Raw genomic sequence first — 22,765 nt, 5'->3', positions numbered from 1 at the left:
ACTTTAGAGGAATATGAAGGAAATTGGGGGGGGGTGTACTGGCTAGTTTTGTATGTCAATTTGACACAAGCTGGAATTATCACAGAGAAAGGAGCTTCAGTTGAGGAAATGCCTCCATGAGATCCCACTGTAAGGCATTTTCTCAATTAGTGATCAAGGGGGAAAGGCCCCTTGTGGGTGGGACCATCTCTGGGCTGGTAGTCTTGGTTCTATAAGAGAGCAGGCTGAGCAAGCCAGGGGAAGCAAGACAGTAAAGAATATCCCTCCATGGCCTCTGCATCAGCTCCTGCTTCCTGACCTGCTTGAGTTCCAGTCCTGACTTCCTTTAGTGATGAACAGCAATGTGGAAGTGTAAGCTCAATAAACCCTTTCCTCCCCAACTTGCTTCTTGGTCATAATGTTTTGTGCAGGAATAGAAACCCTGACTAAGACAGAAGGCCCCTCAAAAGGAGATACTTCAATTCATTTTTCACTGTGGTATAATATGAATATCTTAAAATTTAGCATTAGTGAAATTTAATATATCCTAATGTTTTATATGTGTCACCATTAAATATCTCTAGAACACGCTTAATACCACCAAATTAAACTCTGTTATGAAGAAATCAAACCCCAGATGCCCATCCCACATTCTCTAGTAATAACTAAATCTCCTTTCTAGAGCTACAGAGTTACTGTTTCTGGTTATTTCATATATGTAAAAACACAGATTAGGTGACCTGTTAGGACTGGTTCCCTTCACTTAGGACCATTTTGTCAAAATCCATCCATGTTGTAGCATGTGGTAACACTTCATTCATTTTTATGCCTGAATTGTGTGTAAACATGGGTGAATATATATGTGTGCTGCTTTTGTGTATACTTCCATCAACTGATGGATAGTTAGGCTGTTCCACCTTTTGGATCATATGAGTAGTGTTGCTGTCACTGTTCAAGTACATTTTTGTTTCAAATGCTCATCTTTGTTTTTCTTTAGAAGACACCTAGGAGTAGAATTGTTGTGTAGTATAATAACTCTGTCTTACTGAGGTATCACCAAGATTAGTGAATTTTTAAATTCTTACCTGATATATGAAATGATTATGTGTTCAAGGAAGGGTAAAAGACTTAGGTAGCTCAAATGATGGAGGAATCTTCATGCAGTGTAAAGTAGCAGATCCCAGAATTCCCTTCCTTTAGGGCAGTGGTTCTCAACCTTCCTAATGTTGGGAGCCTTTAATTCCTCATGTTAAGTTCCTCATGAAGTCATGGTGACTTCAAGCCATAAAATTATTTATTACTTCATAACTCTAATTTTGCTACTGTTATGAATCCTAATGTAAAAAATATCTTATATTCCAGGTGTCTGCTATGTAACCCTGTTTCTCATTCTACCCCCAATGGGGTCATGACCCACAGGTTGAGAACAGCTGCTTTCGGGCCCATAAAGTGAGAATTTACAGTGTGACCCATAATAGCACAACCCACAGTGCAATCCTCAATGACTAGGGACTATGGTCTCTGACTATGACTATCAGGTGGGAAAAATAGTAGTTGATCCTGGTGGCACCAGACTGAAATCTCAGTTACACAGAAGAGGCAAGAGGACTGTAGGCTGGAGGTTTTCCTGGGCTACAGAATGTTTCAAAAGGAAAAGAAAGTGAAAGGTGGGCCACTGTAGCAAAGTGGGAAAGTACTTTTGTAGCATAGGTGAGACCCTGGTTTCAATCTCCTGATCACAAAACTAACTAACTAGCCAACTAACTAACTAACTAGATAAATAAATAAATAAATAAACAAAAGACAGGAAGGAAGGGAAGAAGGGAGGGAAGAAACAAAAACATTTTTTTTCTGTTCACTGCAGAAATCAGTAGTAAAGCAATTGTGTTGGCATCATTGATAACTATTTAAGGAATATTTTCAAAATGCTAGGGAAGTTTAAACCTAGACATACAGAACACAAGCTTTTGCAGGCGTACCCCACATTTCACTTGGTCTTCTTTCCCACCAAGAGCAATCCAGATGATCTTATGCAGTGAAAACAAGCCCATATATTTCCAATTTCCTCTATTCAATTCACAATGAAATAGCCCACTCCACAGTTCATGCCAATTTGCTCAGAATAACAGTGCTTTAGCAGTATATCTCAAATGCTTCTTAATTTAATTTCTTCCTGCCTATTTCAAATGTGCATATGTGCAGCCTTGTTTATACATGCACATGCATTTGGAGGCTGGGGAAACAAACATGTTTGGAGGTCAGAGGGTAAGTTTTGGAGTTGGTTCTTTCCTTCCCCATTTTTTGAAGCAGGATCTCTTGTTTCTGCTTCTGTGATGAGTATTGTAAGCTAGCTGGCCCACAAGATTCCAGGTGGTTCTCCTGCCTCCACCTCCCATCTCATCCTAGGAGTGCTGGGATTAAGGTGTTCCACCACATCCAGTTTTAAAGAGTCCCAGGGAGCTGAACTCAGGTTGTCATGCTTGCGTGATGAGCACTTCTACCAACTGAACCATCTCTTTGGCCCACATGTACATGCATTTTAAAGGGGAACCACATATTAATAAAACATCCTGCCAACAGTACATATTCTCTTATGAATTATCTGAGGATGTTTGAGATTCATTATTCATTGTCAACTTTTTTCTAGGATAAAGGATTTCTAAGCCAATACCTTCTAAATATTTGGTTGAAACAGACTGAAATAGCTTGGATTATTTTCTGAGTAATGTCAGATTGATTTCATAATGTACTATTTTAAGGGCACAAATATTTGGATAGGTTTGATTCTTAGAACCTTAGAAAAACTCCAATTTATTTTAAATTAACCTCGTACCTAACTTGACTGTTTTAGGCTAAAACTAGGCATTTTTTGTGTGAACATTCAGGAAATAGAGATGTTGTCGTGTTTTTCCCCCAAAGATCAAGCCACTGTTTATTCAATCATTTCTTAACAAATTCTCGGGAATTCAAGGAAAATTCTGTGGGGAGAGAAACCACTTGTAGGTGTGAACTATCTTAGGTTTTTAATATATCTAAAATTAAACAACAAAGGTGTTATATTCTGTTTAGCAATAATAGTCACCCAGAGAAAGGGCTTATCTTTTCATGTAACATAGGTATGATGAAAATGATTGGCACTTGTTTAATTACCTCCAACACCCTACATTGCATGCCTGGAGGAGAGAAATGTGCTTAAACCAGTGTTTCTGGACTTTCCTAATATTGTGAGCCTTTAATACCGTTTATTATGTTGTGATGATCCCCAATGATAAAATTATTTTTCTTGCTACTTCATAACTGTATTGTCAATATTTTTGGAGATACAGATTTGCCAAAGGGGTCACAACCTACATATTTGAGAACCACTCACTGGCTTAAACATTGACTAACGCCTATTTTCAGATACTTTTCATGTATTCTGTTCCTACTGATGCGTGTCTATGAGTTGTGACCTTTCCACGCCTAATTTGCTTCTTAATTGTGTGTGGTTTTATAATGCCCGTAAAATAGCACTTATAGGCATAAAGTTGCAAGACAGCCCTTTTCAGGAAAGGAGAGTAAGATTTATTTCCAGATGTGTGTACTGAACATTTTCTTCTTAATTCCTTTTGCCCTCCACCCCCATTTCATTGTGATGATTAATGGTGTGCAGTGCTCCCTAGCAAGAATTCATCAGTTTGTTCCTTCCACCTAGTGGATCCATATTTCTCAGGTCTTAACTTGAAACTGAACAAAAGTCTGCTTTGCATAATTATCCTATGAGACTATCTATAATCAAATAACGCAGTATGCCCATGTCGAAGTAGGATGGACTTTCAGCTGGTATTTGCCATTGGGGTACAAACAAGCTATTAATTTCCAAGAGTTTAAGCCCTCTTGAAGATTTTTTTCTTTTTTTCCTTTTTTTTTTTTTTTTCAATTTCAGGATAGGAAAAATAACTGGAGCTTTTAATATGCTAGCCTTTTCCCAATCTTGAAAACATGCTAATTACCAACATCACACTTAGACTTTGCATTAAAATGTTTGGAGAAGCTTTTAGAGTAGCCTTTCCCATACCAATTGAAAAGACCCATTATTTCTGTGTGCAAATCTAAAGCCCCAAATAAGCCTCATGAGTGCTTTTAGCCCTGATTCAAAATCTGCTTTTTCTAGCTAGATACGGCAAAGATGACTACCCCAATTTGAAATGGATCTAAAATGTATTCATGTGGGGCAGAACATCTCTGGAACTCTCTGTAACAACCCATGAAATATTATTAAATTGAATTTTACAGCTAGACTAAGAAAGTTTGACTGAATTGCCCTTGTATTTACTGAGGAAATTTACCCAACAGCTATAAGTCATATACTACAAGGGACTGAAGAAAAAAATAAAGACATACTTTATTTAACCCCTAAGGAGTTCATGTTCTAGTAGTATTCTAGTAGTGTTAAAGTGACTGCAATGGTCATTAATTTATTAGTCAGGACAAATATTAAAGGAAAGCTCTAATTTAGAGGCATTTCATTTTAGCTGACTTTTTTAGTTCTAAACACTGGGGGGAAATTGCAATGGTTTAATCTCCCTGGAACATTTGTGCTCATGATAGGGCTTTGAGAATTTAGTAAAAGAAAGAGTCTGTCCAACTTGGAACAAATGGACTGGAATCAATGTTAAATATCTCCTTAATGATCATTTGGAAAAGCATGACCTATCATGGCTTCCTGTATAGATGTGAGGTCAGGAAACCAGAGTACAGAGTCCAAATCTAGTCATGTGTCTTTTCTAAATGAAGTTTGGGTGTTACCTTCACTCTGCTAAGAGTTGGACCCAAGAACTCAAATCTGCCAAGGGCGTGGTTTACCACTGAGTATATCTCCTGTGAAAGATTGATTGATTGGTTGGTTGATTTTTGCATTTTTCAGGTTTTTTCTTTATTAGTTCTTTTAGAGTATGTTTTCCTCATAGTCACACCCACCCCCAGAGGACCTGAGATTCACCCCCATTACCTACCCAACTTTGCATTACCTTTCCCTGGTTTTGTTTGTTTACATCCATGAAGTCTAGTTTATGCTGTCTATATAGTTTTTGGATCTGTGGTTTTCCACTAGAGTATGGTCAACTTACCATGGATGATGTTCTTAGGAAAACTGGCTTTCCCTCTCCCAGAAGCTATAAATTGTCAGTATCTCCTCACCTAGGGGTAAGGGTTCATGTCTATCTCCACTCTCCATGCTGGGATTTGGTTGGGCTCCAGCTTGCCCTTGTCTTGTGCATGCTGTAATCATGGCTGAGTTCATATGTATAGCTGCTCTGTTGTGTCTGGAAGACATTACTTCCTTGTAGTCATTGACCCTTCTGGCTCTTCTAGTATTTCCTGTCCCACACCCCCTTTCTACACTTATGCAACAAACCCTGAGTTTTAGGAGGACAGGGAAATGATCTAGATGTCCCATTTAAAACTGAGGATTCCATAGTCTCTTATTCTCTGTCTCATGACCAGGCTTGAATCTCTCTGTTCATCAACATCTACCTGAAGTAGACACCTCTTTGGTAAGGGTTGAGAGATGTATTAATCTATGAATATGATAATAAGTCATTAGGATTATATTAGAATTAATAGTATGTCTACTTAGCAGATTAATAGTAATATGTTCTCTCCTATGGTCAATGACCTGTCTAGCTACAGATTAATGTGTATTGCAACATTTCAGTGGTTTGCTGTAGACACGTGTCTAGGCAGTGATATCCTAAAATAGGCCAGGCTTTATCATATAACACCCATTCATTAAGTGACTGCAGAACAGTGTTTCCATATTTTCTGAGGGTAAGAATATGAGTCTCCTGCTGTCCTAGAAATTCCTGCTTCCAAATATGAAAGAGGGGAAAAAAAACTCATGACATTAGAAAGGGGACTAGGTAGAAATAAAAGAATATCAACAAGAGCGAGGATGGTACATGAAAGTGTTAGAAGTGGTGAATAGGATCCAAATATATTTTATACATTTATGAAAAGTATTGTTGAAACCTGTTATTTAGATACTTACTATATTCTAATAAAAACTTTTTAAATGCATGCTTACATGAGTATTTTAAATATATCCCTACCTTCCCATCCGAATGCCAGCCCCACTGAGTCCAAATTTCCAGTAGGTTGTCTTAGAAACTGTATACTTAATGGACAGTTCTCTAGTGTTGTTAGATTTGGGTTTATTTATCCCCACTCTCTATTTTTTAACTAGTTGGGACTAAAGGTCAAATTTGAAGCCAAGAGAGTAGAGCTCAGCCTCTGGAGAGCTGGGATTGCAGCCATGCACTATCACATTTGGCCTAATATCTTCCTTACAAAGAGTAATTAATTCTACACATCTGAGGATTCTAATCTACCACATCGCACCCATAATCATATTCTTAAAACTTAAAAGCAAGTTCAGCTTTCTCATGTAACCTTTGAAATGGACAGCCTCCTTTAAACATTATCTAGCTGGATGGTAGTCAACGGAAAACAGCCAGTCTCCCTAACCCGAACAAATGTTTTTCTTGTCACGAGCTCTCCTGCTTGTACAACAAACAGGCAAACATCTGTATACATCATGTCATCTGCCAGTGTACCACAGGGGATTAAAATATGCTTAGCAAAACAAACAAGCAAATAAAAACAGTACTTTTCACTTTATTTTATTGTAAATTAGCATATGAGGTGGCAGATTTCCTTATGGCATTTTCATGCATTCTTAGTTTGAGTTGGCCTTCTCGCCTCAACCCCTGTCACAGCTGTCTATCCACCCATCCCTGCTTATAGCCATCTACCCATAGGACCCCTAGATCCACTTTCATGTTACATGTATTCTGAGACCGGGCTTTACCACTCCTGAACATATACCAGAGGAATATATTTCCTACTGCAGAAATATGTGCATGTTCATATGTATTGCTGCTCTACCCACAAAGCAAGGAAATGGATTCAGCCTAGATGTCCATCAATAGATTAATGGATAATGAAAACATGGTACATATAACACAGTAGAATTTTTATTCGGCTGTGAAGAAAAAAATAAAATAATGAAACATGCAGGAAAATGAATGGAACTGAAAAGTACTATATTATATATAGTAACACTGACTCAAAATGACAAAATGGCACATTCTCTCTCTTTCCCCCCATGGGATTCCCCCCTTCCCCCCCCCTCCTTCCCTCCCTCCTGCCCTCCCTCTCTCTCATGTGGATATGAACTTCTAATGCATATATGTGTGTGGTTATGAGGGAGGGACTGTAGGTAGATGCCAAGAAACTAGAGAAAGCAGCAAAAGGTGGCTTAAAGAGAGAGGGGTGGGGAGGATTATAGAATACATATGAACCAGGTGTGGTGCTTCACATCTTCAATCCTAGCAATTTGGAGGCAGAGACAGGGGTTCTCTATGTATGAGTTTGAGGCTAGCCTTGTGTACATAGTAAGTTCTAGGTCAACAGGTTTCATTTCAAGTGTGTGATTATATCCATCTTCCTTATAGTATCTTCAATATAAAATAAAATGGTAATAGGTTAAAAGATGAGTTAAAAACCAAATAGCTAGATAGTTCATGATGTTCAAATAACATAGAAATGTTTAAACTGTGATCAATCAAGCAATCACCTTTAGTACCTGAAAATGACTCAGTGATTTAACCATTGTTTGTGCAAGGTGTCAAGTATATTTGAATGGGGCTGCTTTAGGTTGTATGTACATTTCCATGCAGAAAGTAACCCTTCAACCTTTTTGTGAAGCCCCTTATTACAGTGAAGTGTTGTCCCGTGCCAGCAAGAAACAAATGCCATGCAGAAACCAAGAATTTAAATACTAGGTTTTCCCAGGTAGTCCATTAGTATTTAGTCCTACACTTCCATATACTTCCATTTCTGCATGGCAGTCCACATGAGCCTGAAAACAGAAAGCTGTCTCGAATCTTCTGAGTGGTACTTGCTGAAGAATCCTGTGTCATACACAGCTTTCATTAATTAAACCCATTATGCTTTCTTCCATCACCCTGTCTTTGTTTGTGGAAGTGTTGCCCATTATTCATGTGATGGGGTCAGGAAAAGACAATCTCACTCCTCCCTGGTCTGCTTCTATGCCCACCAATTACTGTGTGATTTAGAAGAGGAGATTGCAGTTTTCTTTCTTTTTCCCTTTTTTTAGAACAAAATATCCCGATTCTCAAAGTGCCCCTTTGTAAAATGACAACATATCCTTACCCTTTCCAATCCCACATTTTCGTTCCCATATTTTGTTTTTAGTAATAGAAGGATTGGAAATATTTGATGCCACACTGTAACTATCACTAAGTCTTTTGTGCCTTACCTAGAAGTTGGCTCTAAATAAATATTAAAAACTCGCTGGATAATGTGGTGTGTTTTATGATGGCTGGTTGTATTCTTGCTAATGTAAGGGGCATTTTGTTTGTTTGTTTGTTTTTCTAATAACTGCTGCTCTGCATCCCCGACCCCTACCTTTCTTAAATGTGCTCTCCTTCTCAGGGGCGGAGTCTAATCACTGGCACTTGAGTCCTCCATTCTTTTTCATGCTCTAAGCTGAGTTGATGGCTTCCTCAGTCTAAACTGCCATCCTGCCACACTGCTGGGTCCTTTGTTTCTTTGATCCCATACTTTATCTCTCTTCATTTGTCTGGAACATATTCTTCAGAACCGACTTGAAAAAGATGTTTCAAACAGAAACCTGCCCAAATCACTACATATCTAGAAATATTTTTATTCTGCCCTATTCTCATAGAATTGTGGATTAAAAATGAATGTCCTGTTGAAGTCGATTTTGTTTGCTTATGTGTTTTCTTTTTAATCTCTTGAGACAAGGTCTATACCATGTAACCCAGGCTGACCTCAAACTCGACATCTTTTCCAACTCAGCCTCCAGGGTACTGTGATTATAGGCATGAACCTCTTTGCCTGTCTTTCTAGCAGCTTCTAAGCAAGCTGCATTGTATTTGGATATCCAGGGCCTGCAGTCAGATGATGGTGAGATTTTCTCTCCCCTCCTTTGATAATGTATCTTTTCTATATATACCTTTAAGGGTACTCTCCTTATCCTTTTCTTTCCATACCATTAGAGATAATTTTTTTATCTATGAGAAATTAGAAGTTCATTTTGAGGCATCCAGCACTGAAGGTACCTTTTTTGTCAAGCTCAGAGATCAAAGCTGGATTCTCAGATCATCTGGCTCAGATATGTTGGAGTCATTAAAACTAAACAAAAACAAAAACAAAACAAAGGAACAAAGAAACCCGTGCCCCTTCCCCTTTTGCCTATTCTGTTTGTTCTATTTTCAAACTTCTTGTTCACTGTATACTGTACCATTTCCTTTCCTTTTTCTCATATTCTCACACTTTCCCTTTTGGCTTGACTTTTTGGAAGATTTTTAGGTGTCATTTCCTTCAAGCTTTCTAGTGAATTTAGTATGAAATTAAATGCTTAATATCTAGAATATAGTCTTCCATGTTTTCTTCTAGTTATTTCACAGCTTTACTGTTTCACGCCTAACATATAACGTTGTATGCAATATGTATAACTTGTTTTGAAATATCTATTCAGCTAAGCATACTTTATTGTGCTAGAAATGAAACCCAGGGACTCAAATATGCTACACAAAGACTCTGTCACACCTCCAGCCTAGTTATTCCTATTTAAAACAGCAATGTATTCTTTCTCTTCATTTGAATTATGCTTGTGCTTTATGCTTTATTTCTGGACATTTTCTGTCTTCTTTTATTTTAAAAATATTTATTTATTTATTTATTTAATGTGTGTGTGTGTGTGAGAGAGAGAGAGAGAGAGAGAGAGAGAGAGAGAGAGAGAGAAACTGTAGGGATTGTAGAGGCAAGAGTAGGTGAGTAGGTGTTATGTGCTTGTTATATCCCCTGGAACTGCAGTTTCAGACAACTGTGTACTGCCCAGTGTGGATATAGAGAATGAACTCAGGCCCTCTGGAAGAGCAGTTTATGCTCTTTACTGATGAGCTATCATCTCCTGCCTTGTTTTAAGACCAGATCTCATATAACAGAGGCTTCCCTGAAACTCACTTCCCTGATAACTGACAATGACCTTGAATCCCTGTTCCTACTGTCCCCACCACACAAGTGCTGGCATTCCAGATAGGTATCACCTTGCCTATTTTCTGCAATGCTGACAATTCAAACTCAGAGTTTCCTATACAGTATGCTATCTCTCTGCCAAGTAAACTGTGTCTCTACCCTGTTTCTGTACCACTTTTCTTTCATTGTACTGTTTATCACGTTCTTTGAAAGAATGTCTTCTTCCATCATGTAGTGGTTTGTGGGGACTCTTTTCACTGTCATGTAAAGCTTTCCAATGTCCAGTTGTGTTTCTTCATTCCACAGCAAGAATGATACCCACTCAGCAGGTTCACTTTGAAGATGAAATAGGGTATCCTTTTAAGTATAAATGACAGCACCTCTTGTTCATAGGAGCTGCTACATTAAGTCAATGATTTCTTTCTTCAGGCTTGACCTCAGTGCATGGTTAAGCAAATAGGACTTTAATGTTACATAAAGTAAATACTTGTTGTTGTTGTTGTTGTTATTCTGGAGACTGAAACAAGAGTCTTCTTACACGTGCTAAGCTAGACACCAACCTCAATAAATGTAAATAGTTGATGAAAATAAAAAACACTTCTATGGAGAGGTTGGTAGGAATAAAATTGTAAAACTCTTTTAAAAAATGAAGAAGTGGGGATTGTAAATATAGCTCAGTGGTAGAGTACTTGCCTAAAATATAGGAGGCCCTAGTGACATATAAGCAAAACAAAAGAGAGAGGAGTGAAGATGGAGCAGGCAAAAGTCTCTCTACATTTTTATTTTGAGTCTTTAGTTTGTTTCTCCCATGGATTATATGGCCCAGAAAATAAGTGTCATACTAATAAAAGTTGAAAGTAGTTTTCAGCCCTTAAATTGAATTAAATGAGTACTATTGTGACAAGCTAATTAGACATCCATAAAATTGCTAAATATATGTCACGGGAAAATGCCTATGTTCCATATTTTGTTAAACATCAATTATTCTCATAAGAAATCTGCATCGAGTAAAATGGATACTGGTGACACATGTTAATTATTCTGCAAAAATAATTGAGCGCTTTAAAATTTTCAATATGCTATTAAGCATTCATGGCCTCTGAAAGTTTGAACTATTTTGAGCTTATCCAAATGACTCTAACAATATAAAATGAAGTAAAATTTTCCTTAAAGTTCTCTTAGTAAATCAAAACACAAATTGTTATACTTAAGAGTCCATTAAAAGAAATAACTGGTAACATTGGTCTGGATATTCAGGAAGAAATTGTCTTAGGTCTCAGCCCTTGCCTGTGAAAGAGTAGGCACAGCAAAGTAAATTTAGACAATGGAGAGCTGTCTTCTTTGTCTGTGCATCATCAGCTCTAAGCACAGCACACAGCATCATAGGAACTGTGAAAAATGTGCCTTTAATCTCTAATCTATATGCTTTCCAACAGGCTTGATGCATGCTAATATAATGGCAAATGTGAATTCATCAAGTTGTTTATCAAAAGAAATTGCTGTTTCAGCCCTGTAAAGACTTCTTGATGTTAACTCAAAGTCTCCTGAAAGTTCCCAGGAAATTAAGATGATATGACAAAGGCCAGGTCTCTTGCCAGCTGTGTAGTGAGGATAACTGAAAATTACAACATATATGGACACTGATCATCTGGTTCACCTGCTGAGCTCCTTGCCTGGATGTTTTCCACTGGACTAGTACTTTTCAAAATTGGTCACTGAACTCCGCACAGAAATTTCCAGAATGCCTGCCTATTAAATACATTGATTCTTGGAAAGGACTCAGGCCTCCTCACTACTGATAACAACCAACTCTAACTCCAGTTCCAGGCATTCTGACACCCTCTATAACTTCCAAGAGTACTCCATACACATGGTACACAGACATTCATTCAGGGAAAACATCCATACACATATATTAAAAACAAGTAAATCTGATTAAAAATTTTAAAGTATTATTGCTACAGAATTGCTAGATTGAGTTAATAAAGAATTTAAGCATGACTTCTGCTATCTGATAAGCTGTAACTAGAAAATAAAATATTTTAAAACAGACAGCATGAAGGTAAATGTTATGGAAAATAGCACAGCATTGTTGAACTTGAACTACTGCACTGCTTTTATTTTGAAATGGAGCTTGGTGGTGTGAAATTAATCATAGTAAAAAATCCTCACTGGTCTACTCTTCCTGATTATTCTCTGCTTACTACTAAAACAAAGAGTATTTGCTGATTGAATGAACCTGGACTCACCAAAACCTCCGGTTTCTTTCCACACATTTCCTCTTTGATTACCAGCATCTCAAACTGATTGGTTGAAGTACATTCAGCTTTGTTTTGTTTGTTACACGTTGCTTTGGTTTTTGTTGTTGTTGTTGTTAGTGGTGGTGGTGGTGGGGGTGTGTGTGTGTATGTGTGCGCGTGTGTGTGTGTGTGTGTGTGTGTGCATGTGTGTGCGTGTGTGTGCATGTACGCGCACGTTCCTATGTGCTTGTGTTCTCTCATTCTGGGGATAGAACCCATGACCTTCCTCATGCATGCTAGGTATCTTCACCACTGTTCTGCTTTCCTGGCCCTTTGAGTATGCTCTTAAAAATGCTAGATTCTCTGTTAAGTGTCATGAAAGGACAGTCAGCTCTGTAATGAAGCTTAAGAATACAAGCTTGTGTTTACAGCTGAATACTTTCCTAACATGATTGTGCTGGTTTATGCCCCAGGACCAGTTCTAATAGAGAATGGTCTACAGCCTCCCCTAGAATGCAGTTCTCACTAACAATAGAATAAATGACACACTCTATACTGAGGATTACCAAAGAACACAGAAGCCTTTATTGTTGTTTCTGCTACTTTTTTTTTTTAATGTAACACAGGAACCTTCAGAATTGAGTACCCAAAGACTTGAGGCAAGTGGTCTATTGTTTTGCTAAGGTTGACTGAGACATAGACAGCCCTATAGAAGTGTGACTGAGAAAACAGGAGTGTGATCTAATTAAAGGATTAAGTGAAGATACAAGGAAGCTGTATTGTTCCAGTTCTCCTTTCTCTTTCTATATAGCATTCCTCACACCAGGGTAAGGGTAGGGCTCCTTATGGAATGAGGTTTTTATGACCTATTATCAGACTAGACAGCTCAGAGAATTTCTTTACTTTTTGAATATTTATTTAATTTTACTTTATGTGTCTGTGCTTTGCCTGGATGCAGGCTATGTGCACTATGTAAATGCAAGAGTCCGTGGAGCTCAGTAGAGATGTTAGATATGTCTCTCACTCCACAGTTATAAAGCACCACGGAGATGGATACTGGGAACTGAACCTTGATCCTCTGCAGAAACAACAAGTGCCTCTCAAACACTGAACCATGGCTCCAGCTCCTCAGAGAACTCTTCCTCCTCACCTCTTACACAGAAAGCTTCCAAACGTTTAGTGCACTATTTTGAGGTTTCTCTGGCTAGCTTTAGGGAAGGTGAGTTCCAGTCTCTGTGGCATACGTGGAGGTGGAGTGAGAAGAACAGAAAACAAGGGTAGAAGTACATTATGATTTTGAGGCCCTTCCTATGTCCTTCATTTTGAACTATGTTGAATGCTGAAGCATCATACACTGGGATACCCCAACACTTCTGGTTTGGGCATCTCTGAAGCTGATGGTGTGAGATGAGGTTAAGAGCTAGCAGCTTTGCTGGGTGTCTCAACGAACCCAAAGACATGACTTGATTATTATTGCATCCTACACATTAGAGTTCCATTAACATAAAAGTCATCTCTTAAACACATTGAACTGAACTCAATTAGTCTAATTGATTACCAGCCTAGCTGTAGGGATTTTGCAGCTTTAGGGAAACTGACAAACATCTTGCCCTTTCAGATCCTACAATTAGATTCACAAGTGACAGTCAATAAGCATTTCCCAGGCTCCAAATTCATCGTCTATAACTATGGCAAAAATCTCTCAGGGTGGATGAACTAGATGTTGATGAAATACTAATTGTGGAATAGTTTTCAGTAGTGATGCTGGCAAATAGAATTGAGCCTGTGAAAGATAAATTTGATCATGAATTAATGGAACCTATTCTAAATGTTACTTTATATAAACCCTAATAGATCCTTGATTTACTGCATCTCATTTTCTAAAGCCAGAAGCATGAGTGGGAAAAAAATGTGTAGGCCTAGGTTCTTTATAAAGCCTATATCCTTTGAATTTTATTCTTAAAAACAACTCTGATTGTAAACAATTCATAATATGTGCTTTTGAGTTAATAGTAAAGAGCTCTATTAGCTCTACTTTCTGAAAACTTCACCTTTATCTCATATAATGTGGAAAAACATTCTGGTTTTATCATCATCATCATTTTCCTTTTTCTTTTCCACTGGATTCCAGTGACATGGTAATTTTCAGTTTCTGGGTTGTCTAGTGATTCTGTGTTCTGCTTACACAAAAATATGCTGAAGATACCAGACAGCATTCTGACATAATCATAGCTACTATTTTGGCTCCTAGCCTCTAACCTTGCCAGTAGCCTGCAAGGGACAGTTTTCTAAACACCACTTATATTATCTCTTTATGACCGTTTTTGCTATTTTCTTGAATCAGGATACCATTCTCTCCTCCTCTACCCAATATTTTCCAATGTGCATCTCCAGGTTTTTCCTGACCCCCATTTGTTACCCTTGTCCCCATGAATCACATTGACTTCAAACTATTATTCTTGGATACTGATACCTCTGGCTCCCCTACTGGGATGGAATTTCTTTGAGGGCAGCAACTGAATGGCACTATATTCATAGAGGCGGAAAATAGTAAATCGATGCCCATTTGAACTTTCCTGATGGCTAGAAATGTAGCTGAGCAGTAGGAAACCTGAAAAACATGATCAAGGCTAGTTTCTTTTCCCAGCACTGTTATGTTAAAGACTGGAGGAGAGGAAGAGTAGGAGCGAATGGAGTTCTCTGGGTAAAGAAATGGATGCATGAATAAATGATATATAGCCTGAAGAGAATTCTCTCAAGGCCCTTTTCTCTGTCTTGCTGCCTGCAGACAGTCTCTCCTCTAAGTCTTTGACAATGTTTAGATCTTGGGTCCAGTGTCCTATGAAAGTCTCCAGTCCCACATGGTAAAACAGTACTTTCCTTCTTCTACACTACACTGATGTAGCTTTCTCTCTAAATTAAAATCTGGATGTGATTGCAATAATTTGTAATCCCAACACTCATGAGGCTGAGGCAGAAGGATGAAAAGTTTGAGGTCAGCATAGCTACTTTGCAAGACACTTTTCCAAACATTATGATCCCCTCAAATTCATGGTGTATATTTAGTTTATTTTTATTGTCGCAATCCTTCTACCAGAGTAGGGGTTGTCACATTGTTCCTATAAAGTCCCAATTAGTAAATATTTTACGTTTCTAGGACAAGAGCTTTGTTACACCCACTGGGCTCTACTAGTCCAGCCTGAAAGCTGCGGAAATGCACCAACAAGTACAAGTATCTGTATTCCAATAAATCTTTATTACAAGGCCGGATTTGGTCTGTGAGCTTTTACTTGCTGACCCCTACATAAGAATATAGGCCTGTTAGTCTTTCTAAGTAGCAGCTACATGTTAGCCACCACACACAAAGAGAAAGCCTTTTATGAAATACTTGTTGAATAAATAGTAGTTGAGTTTGATCCACTACAACAAAAGAGATAGATTTGAACATCATCCGAAAAGCCAATTTCTACCAAATCAAGTGAAAACAGTAGACAAAAACCTTCAAATAAGAATATCAGTTCTTCTAAAGTGTGATGTTCATCCATGTCTAAGATGTTGTGATGTTCTCACTCTTGTAAACTATGCGGTACGGTAAGTCTATTCAGTTTTCTGTGTGGGTAACACTGACTTTAACGATAAAAGTTCATTGAGAAACATTTGATAGACAAAGAAATGTCTACATTGAGATAAAAAGAGACCTCTTTCATGACAAGGAGACACAAATTCCATGTTGGCCTATGTTGAAACATGTTTTCAGTGTTTTTAAAGGTCCCTATGTCTGGACTGGAGAGATGTCTCAGAAGATAGAGTTCTTCCCATGCAAACATGATTCTAAATGCTGATGCTCAGGGAGCAGGAGCAAAGATGGATATTGTTTTGCACAACTGTAATCCTAGCACTGGTGGTCCAGGGGTAAATTGAGGGATGGAAAAGTGGAACCTAGGAGCTTGCAAGTTAGACAGCCTAGCTGAATCAATGAATTCTAGGCCAAAATGAAACTTTGTCTCAAAAAAGAAGGTAGAAAGTATTAGAAAACACAAGAGCATTAACCTCTGGATTCCACATCTATAGATATCACATGGACACACAAATGTACATATTAATACACAAAATAAACAGTAATAAAAACAGCTGGGGTCCATCTACAGAAGTGTCCCATCCATAAAGAGATGCATATTTTATAGTGATGTGGGTTTTTTGTTTGTTTGTTTGGTTGGTTGGTTGGTTGGTTTGGTTTTATGACTGGTTTGTGTGTATAAATATGACTGACTTATTATAAGTTACTTGAATATGTAATGAAAGTTCTACTTTCTAGGGAAAAGTATTTATTGCTGTTGGATGAGAATCAGGAAAGAAGCCAGAATTAGAAGCCAGAGCAAGGGAACTGTCCCTTAGGTGGGATCAGGTGGCAAAGTTGGCTTTATGGGATCTACTAAGCTGTTTCACAGAAGGGAGATGAACTGTGAATGCCTTGACAAGGGAAAAACAACAACAACAACAGGTGTTGGCCCCAACAAGGCAGCCAATAAGTTACTCTGGGGTACCAGAGACTAATGTAGCTGAAACCTTTTAGCACCATGAAGACTCAAGGAGCAATGGAAGGAAATGATTGGATCAAATATACTGAATTAAGATCAGGAAAGAGCTTGCTCCCCTGGCTCTTCCTCATAACCTTTCTCAAGCCAGAAAGTGGGAGTGAGAGTTTTGGGCTAGGCTTTGGGGCACCTGGCCAGGGTCCCTTTGCTTTCCTGTGTTCAAGCCACCTGACGTCCCCTCTGTCCATCCTCCTGTCTCCCACCCACCTGCCTAGCCTGGACCTGCAGTGTGGAGAGACACATAAGCCTTACTGTCCTCTGGGGCAGGAGCCAAACCTTTTGATGCTCTGCTCCCAGGAGAGTGAGGGTGACACAATTCATTAAAACCATTTTGTTCTAGCTGTGAAAAAAAATAAGACCAGGAAAGAGGCATCATACCCCAATTTTTGCCTTTCCATCCCAAATTTTCTCTGCTAGCACTTCCCAAATTTTTAATCCAATGGGAAGCAGATGAAGGCAGCTTTACTTTAGGGTAAATTTCAAGGGCAGAGAGAGACAGGAAGACCTGAACAATGAATCTTGAATAGTAAATGAAGTTTATTTCACAGGCACAGGAATCACAACAAAGGAAACACAAGCAAAAGACAATGAAGTTAAGAAGTAGCATAATATCAAGTAAATTTTCTATATGAGGACTAGAAATAATTAACGTAGAAAATTATAAGAGGGAATTCGTTTATGTTAGCTTTACTTATCTACCCATTGTTTGTTTGTTTGTTTGTTTGTTTTTAAACAGTCTCACTCTATGCCCCAAGCTGGCCCCAAATTTGCAGCAATTTTTCTGCCTTAGCTTCCTAAATTCTGAGATTACAGGAATAAGCCACCATGCCTAGCTAAGAAAATTAAAATAAGTTCAAACAGATATATTATCTCAAGCCATTATTCTGGGATTTCTTATCAGCTGCTTTTCTCTTCCTCTAGAAGCATTTGGTTATCAAAATGGGCCCTGAACCAGTGAATCACTTTTTAAAAATCCTGTAAAGATTATATATAAAAAGGGGGAAATTTATAAAAGTGTGGCCAGGTAACTCCTTAAAAAAGTCTCTGATTAAAATTGATACATATCATTGTGTCACATAATCCTCTATATTGTATTTCCTAGAATGACAATATTATAAGTATAAAACAATTATCTCATTTTTTACAGAGAATGTAAGTATACCACAGGAGTCACAATATAACACCTTGGCATGGTAACAAAAACCACTGGTATTTTAACCCTCCCCTTATTATTGCAGTGAAATGTGACTAGAACTCAGTTCGCTGAACCTGAAGTGGTTATTTTAATAGTTTTGAGAAAGGATTTGTTCCTTATTACAAAGTTTCCAATTTTTGCTTGAGAAAGTCTTTGCTCCTTATTATCAAGTTTTTTTGTTCAAAAACCGTATTTTCCTGCAGGTTAAAAGAGAAAGAGAGAGATAATCAATCAAGAAGAAAAAGTCTGTCCAGCCATGCAGCACTTCATGCTCTGTGAGCAACAGATGTTGACACTTCAGAAATATTTGGGGTGATTGGAATTTTTAACCCCCAAAGGGCTCAATCTGTTGGAGCCCTGAGCAAAGAGCTTGTGTAAGAACCATCAGTCTATCTGTCCCTTTGCCACTCAAACCTGGGGCCATTCCATTTCATTTTGCTTGCTAGGGCATGATGAGATAAGCCATGGAAATGTATCATTTCCCATCAGATTCTACCCTCATTTTTTAAGTTCCTAAAAATGCCACTAAAGTGGAATGTGAAAGTTGGGCCTTACCAGAGCTATAGTGATTTTTAAGATTAATGACTCTGCCCACAGTGAGCATGTAAGCCAACCTGAGGGCTTGCACCATGAGTCAGGAACCCTCAGGAGTATATAGAACAAAATCTCTATCTAATTAGCTTTTATAACTTTACTGGTAAAATACATTATGATTACATACAATTATGAATATATATATATATATATTAATTTAAAATTTTAGTTACTGTGTGTGTATATATATATGTGCATGCATATGTATATAATATTATGAGTGCCTGCTTGCATGTATGTCTGTGCATTGTGCGCATGTCTAGTGTCCATGGAGGTCTGAAGAGGGCAGTTGATCCTCTAGAACTAGAGTTAGAAATGGTTGTGAGCTACCATTTTTGTGCTGAGAGTCAAACCTGGGTCCTCTAGAAGAACAGTCAATACTCTTAATCACTGAGACATCTTTCCCGTCCACTTATATTAGTTAATTATGTAATTAATGTCATGAATATATTGAGGATTCTAAATAATATGTTTAAAATATATTAAAATGAGTTTTTTAAAAGATGAATTGCACTTAGTATGGTGGCATAGACCCACACTACCAATACTAGAGAGGCAGAGGTAGAGAGATTTTAAGTTTGAGTCCAGCCTGGACTTCATGGCCAGTCTCAGCTCCCAAATAAACTAAAGAAACGGGAACAACAAAACAAATCAAGAAAAGTAAAATGAAAGTGAGATAGGTATTTCAATCACTTAAAATAATTTTGGTATCATTGCTGCATTAAATCACTTAATGTCTTAAATGATAGCCAGGTGACTAGAGATGATTTTTATTAATCTCATGCTTCATCACTTTACTGCAAAAAAAAAGACAGAGAAGAAGGTAAAGAAGACGAAGAAGAAGAAGATGAAGAAGACGAAGAAGACGATGAAGAACAAGATGTCGAAGAAGAAGAAGAAGAAGAAGAAGAAGAAGAAGAAGAAGAAGAAGAAGAAGAAGAAGAAGAAGAAGAAGAAGAAGAAGAAGAAGTCGTCTTGGGAGTTCAGCTTAATTCTTTACTTGAGTTGAATCAAATCATTGGAGAAAGAAAAGGAGCCACCGAAAACTCTAAAGGGACAAGTGGACAAAGGACAAAGGCAGTCCTAGTCTGCCTACTTGGTGGCTGCATTTCCTTCTCATCTATGCTAAGGATTGGAGGAATTCAACTGGAAGCTTCTTTGATGCCCATCAAGTGTTCTCACAAACCAAATGGAAAATGCTGCCTTTTCCTGTATTTACCAAATGACTCCACAGCCCACTGGAATGCTTCAATTGGAAGATTTTTAAGCAGGTTAGAGAAATCCGTTTCCATGTTTTCAAAGACTGCAGCTTCTATCTATATATATTTGCATAATTTTCAATAAAACAATTAGACAACTGTTACATCTAAACATCTGTTTTCCTCCATGCTTAGCACAATCCAAATTTATGTGGAAAAAAATCAAATTACTTTCTCACTCATTAAAATATCTTTTTTTTTTCTGAGAAGACCACTCTATAAAGTTTATTGTTGGCTGATAGCCAACAACTTCTATTGGAAGACAATAAATTTCTCTAGCCACTCTACTGGTTTGTTCTAAAAGCAACTACATTTTTGGCATGTGAGCGTCCTTAGATTTTTCTGCTATGATAAGATGTACTGAATTTTTCAACAAGGACTATGTATAAATTTAACTTGGAAGCCTCAATTTACTGTAGTCAACACTACTTCACCAGGGCTGCATTGGTTTTCTAGGTAGCGGCATGCAGGTGACACAGAGTAATCTCAGGTGTTGATTCTCATATGCCATCCACCTTCCTAAATAAAAGAGTTTCATTCACTGATCTGGAGGTCAGTACACAGGGTAAACTGGATTGTCTGTAAAGCCCAGAGATCCTTCTCTATCTGCTTTCCCAGCAGCAGGACTATAAGAGTGTGCCTTCATCTACAGCCGGTGTTTTTGTAAGTCTTTGTTTGTTTGAAGACAGGTTCTTATTATGCAGCTTGATCTTACAGATGTCCATTTGCTACCTATGCTTCCTTAGAGTGGATCACTTATTTTTTTTTTTACTTTATTGGATATTTTCTTTATTTATATTTCAAATGTTATCCCCTTTCCTTCTGAAAACCCCCTCCCCCTACTCCCAACCCCCTCCCCCTACTTCCCACCCCCACCCCCCCACCCCTGCTCACCAACCCACACACTCCTGCTTCCTGGCCCTGGCATTTCCCTACACTGGGTCATCGAGCCTTCAAAGGACCAAGGGCCTCTCCTCCCATTGATGTCCAACTTGGCCATCCTCTGCTACATATGCAGCTGGAGCCATGTGTACTCCTTGGTTGGTGGCTTAGTCCCTGGGAGCTCTGGGAGACCAATGTCTTGTGCTGTAAGATCAAGAATCAACAAATGGGACCTCATAAAATTGCAAAGCTTCTGTAAGACAAAGAACACTGTCAATAGGACAAAATGGCAATCAACATATTGGGAAAACATCTTTACCAATCTTACATCCAATAGAGGGCTAATATCCAATATATACAAAGAACTGAAGAAGTTAGACTCCAGAGAAACAAATAACCCTATTAAAAATGGGGTACAGAGCTAAACAAAGAATTCTCAACCGAGAAATACAGAATGGCTGAGAAGCACCTAAAAATGTTCAACATCCTTAGTCATCAGGGAAATGCAAATCAAAACAACCCTGAGATTCCACCTCACACCAGTCAGAATGTCTAAGATCAAAACCTCAGGATCATTTATTATTAAAGGTATGTGCTGTTATGCCAGGCTACAAAGCTTTGTTTTCCATTTTAAGTCTCTCTCTCTCTCTCTCTCTCTCTCTCTCTGTCTCAGTGTGTGTGTGTGTGTGTGTGTGTGTGTGTGTGTACCATTCCCAAAGATGTCAGAAGAGGGAGTTGGATCCTCTAGAGCTAGAGGAACAGGTAGTTGTGAGCCATCTAGTGTAGGTCCTGTGTAAGAACAGTAAATACAGTGCAGTCTTTCTGGCCCCACTGAACAATATTTTGATGTTCACTCTTTGGGATATAAGGCCATTGTGCTTGCATAGGAAGTACTTTATCCATGAAGCCAACTTCCCAACTCCTTTGGCTACATGCTTATTTCTGTTTTGAGAATAACATACCATTCTAAGAACTGTCATTTTACAACAGACTACACAGAACATTTTTCTCAGTCAGTGTTCTTTTAGAATACCATAAAAATTAGAATTTGTTTTGCTGCATGCTTTAAAGGGGGGGGTGGGCTATTCATATCTCCTAATTAGGTAACATCAAATCTGTAAACTATTTTAAAATGAACTAAACTTTGCATATTTAGTCAATGCCATTGCAAAGAAGTCCTGCTTATTCTAAAGCATTCTGATACTCTCCAACAAAAGTTTTTTTATTCGTGATTGCAAGGTTAATCATCCTGGAATCTCTTGGCTTTCAAGGACTATGTAAGTTTCTAAGCTTTGAATCTTTAAATGCTTCTGACACATTGTAGACATTGACTGACAGTGGCCTGTGGAATTGATTAGTAAAGGTTAAGGTCTTGTAAACCTATGAGATACATGTTCACAAAGGCAAAAGCATGAGCCGTACTGTTGTGTGCAGTGAAAACCCATTATATGCAGTTACTTCTTTTAAAAAGATTAACTCATCTTTAGTGGAGGAATTTGGTTTGCCTCATTTGATCTCCAAGGACAGAGACTTGCACAGATTTATTTGCTCAAAACATGGAAATTGAATATAAAATCATATACATGGTAAAAGAAATAGAACACAAGGACATGAAAACAGAAATATCCAAGTAGCTCTGCCCCTTGACCTCTGTAGCTTTGGATACAGGCACATTTAGGATGTTCACTAGCAGGAATTTCTAACCCTCCTATCATAACTAACATTCCTTTCAAAGTATGCTTACCTAGTCATTTTGCTTCTGATCTGTGACTACTTCTTTCCCTCATATGTTTCTCATTTCTAACCTGGTATATGTACATATAATTATTGTGCTGAATTATTTTTTCTAGTAATTTATTTATTTATTTGCTTTACATCTATGTCACTGCCCCTCTTATCCCAGTCCCCCTCTCACACAGTATTTTTCCCCTTCCCCCTCCCTCTCCCCTTCCCTTT

The 22,765-nt window shown here is 38.1% G+C and overlaps 1 protein-coding gene across 12 annotated transcripts in view; it reads left to right on the top strand.

Annotated features, from left to right (window-relative positions):
- The window catches only part of Frmpd4 (FERM and PDZ domain containing 4), a 946,095-nt gene that overhangs the window by 772,954 nt on the left and 150,376 nt on the right, over positions 1-22,765 (top strand). The window contains exon 1 of one of the 12 annotated variants that reach the window (XM_029473450.1): positions 18,284-18,448. The exons of the other annotated variants lie outside the window; for them this stretch is intronic. The gene's annotated coding sequence lies outside the window, so the exon portion shown is untranslated. Of the gene's footprint in view, positions 1-18,283; positions 18,449-22,765 lie in introns of those variants that run through there. 12 annotated transcript variants of the gene reach the window in all.

The sequence above is a fragment of the Mus caroli genome, chromosome X, assembly GCF_900094665.2.
Source record: "Mus caroli chromosome X, CAROLI_EIJ_v1.1, whole genome shotgun sequence".
Taxonomy (NCBI): Eukaryota; Metazoa; Chordata; class Mammalia; order Rodentia; family Muridae; genus Mus; species Mus caroli.
The sequence above is the reverse complement of the archived record's forward strand: the minus strand, read 5'-3'. Positions and strand labels throughout refer to the sequence as shown.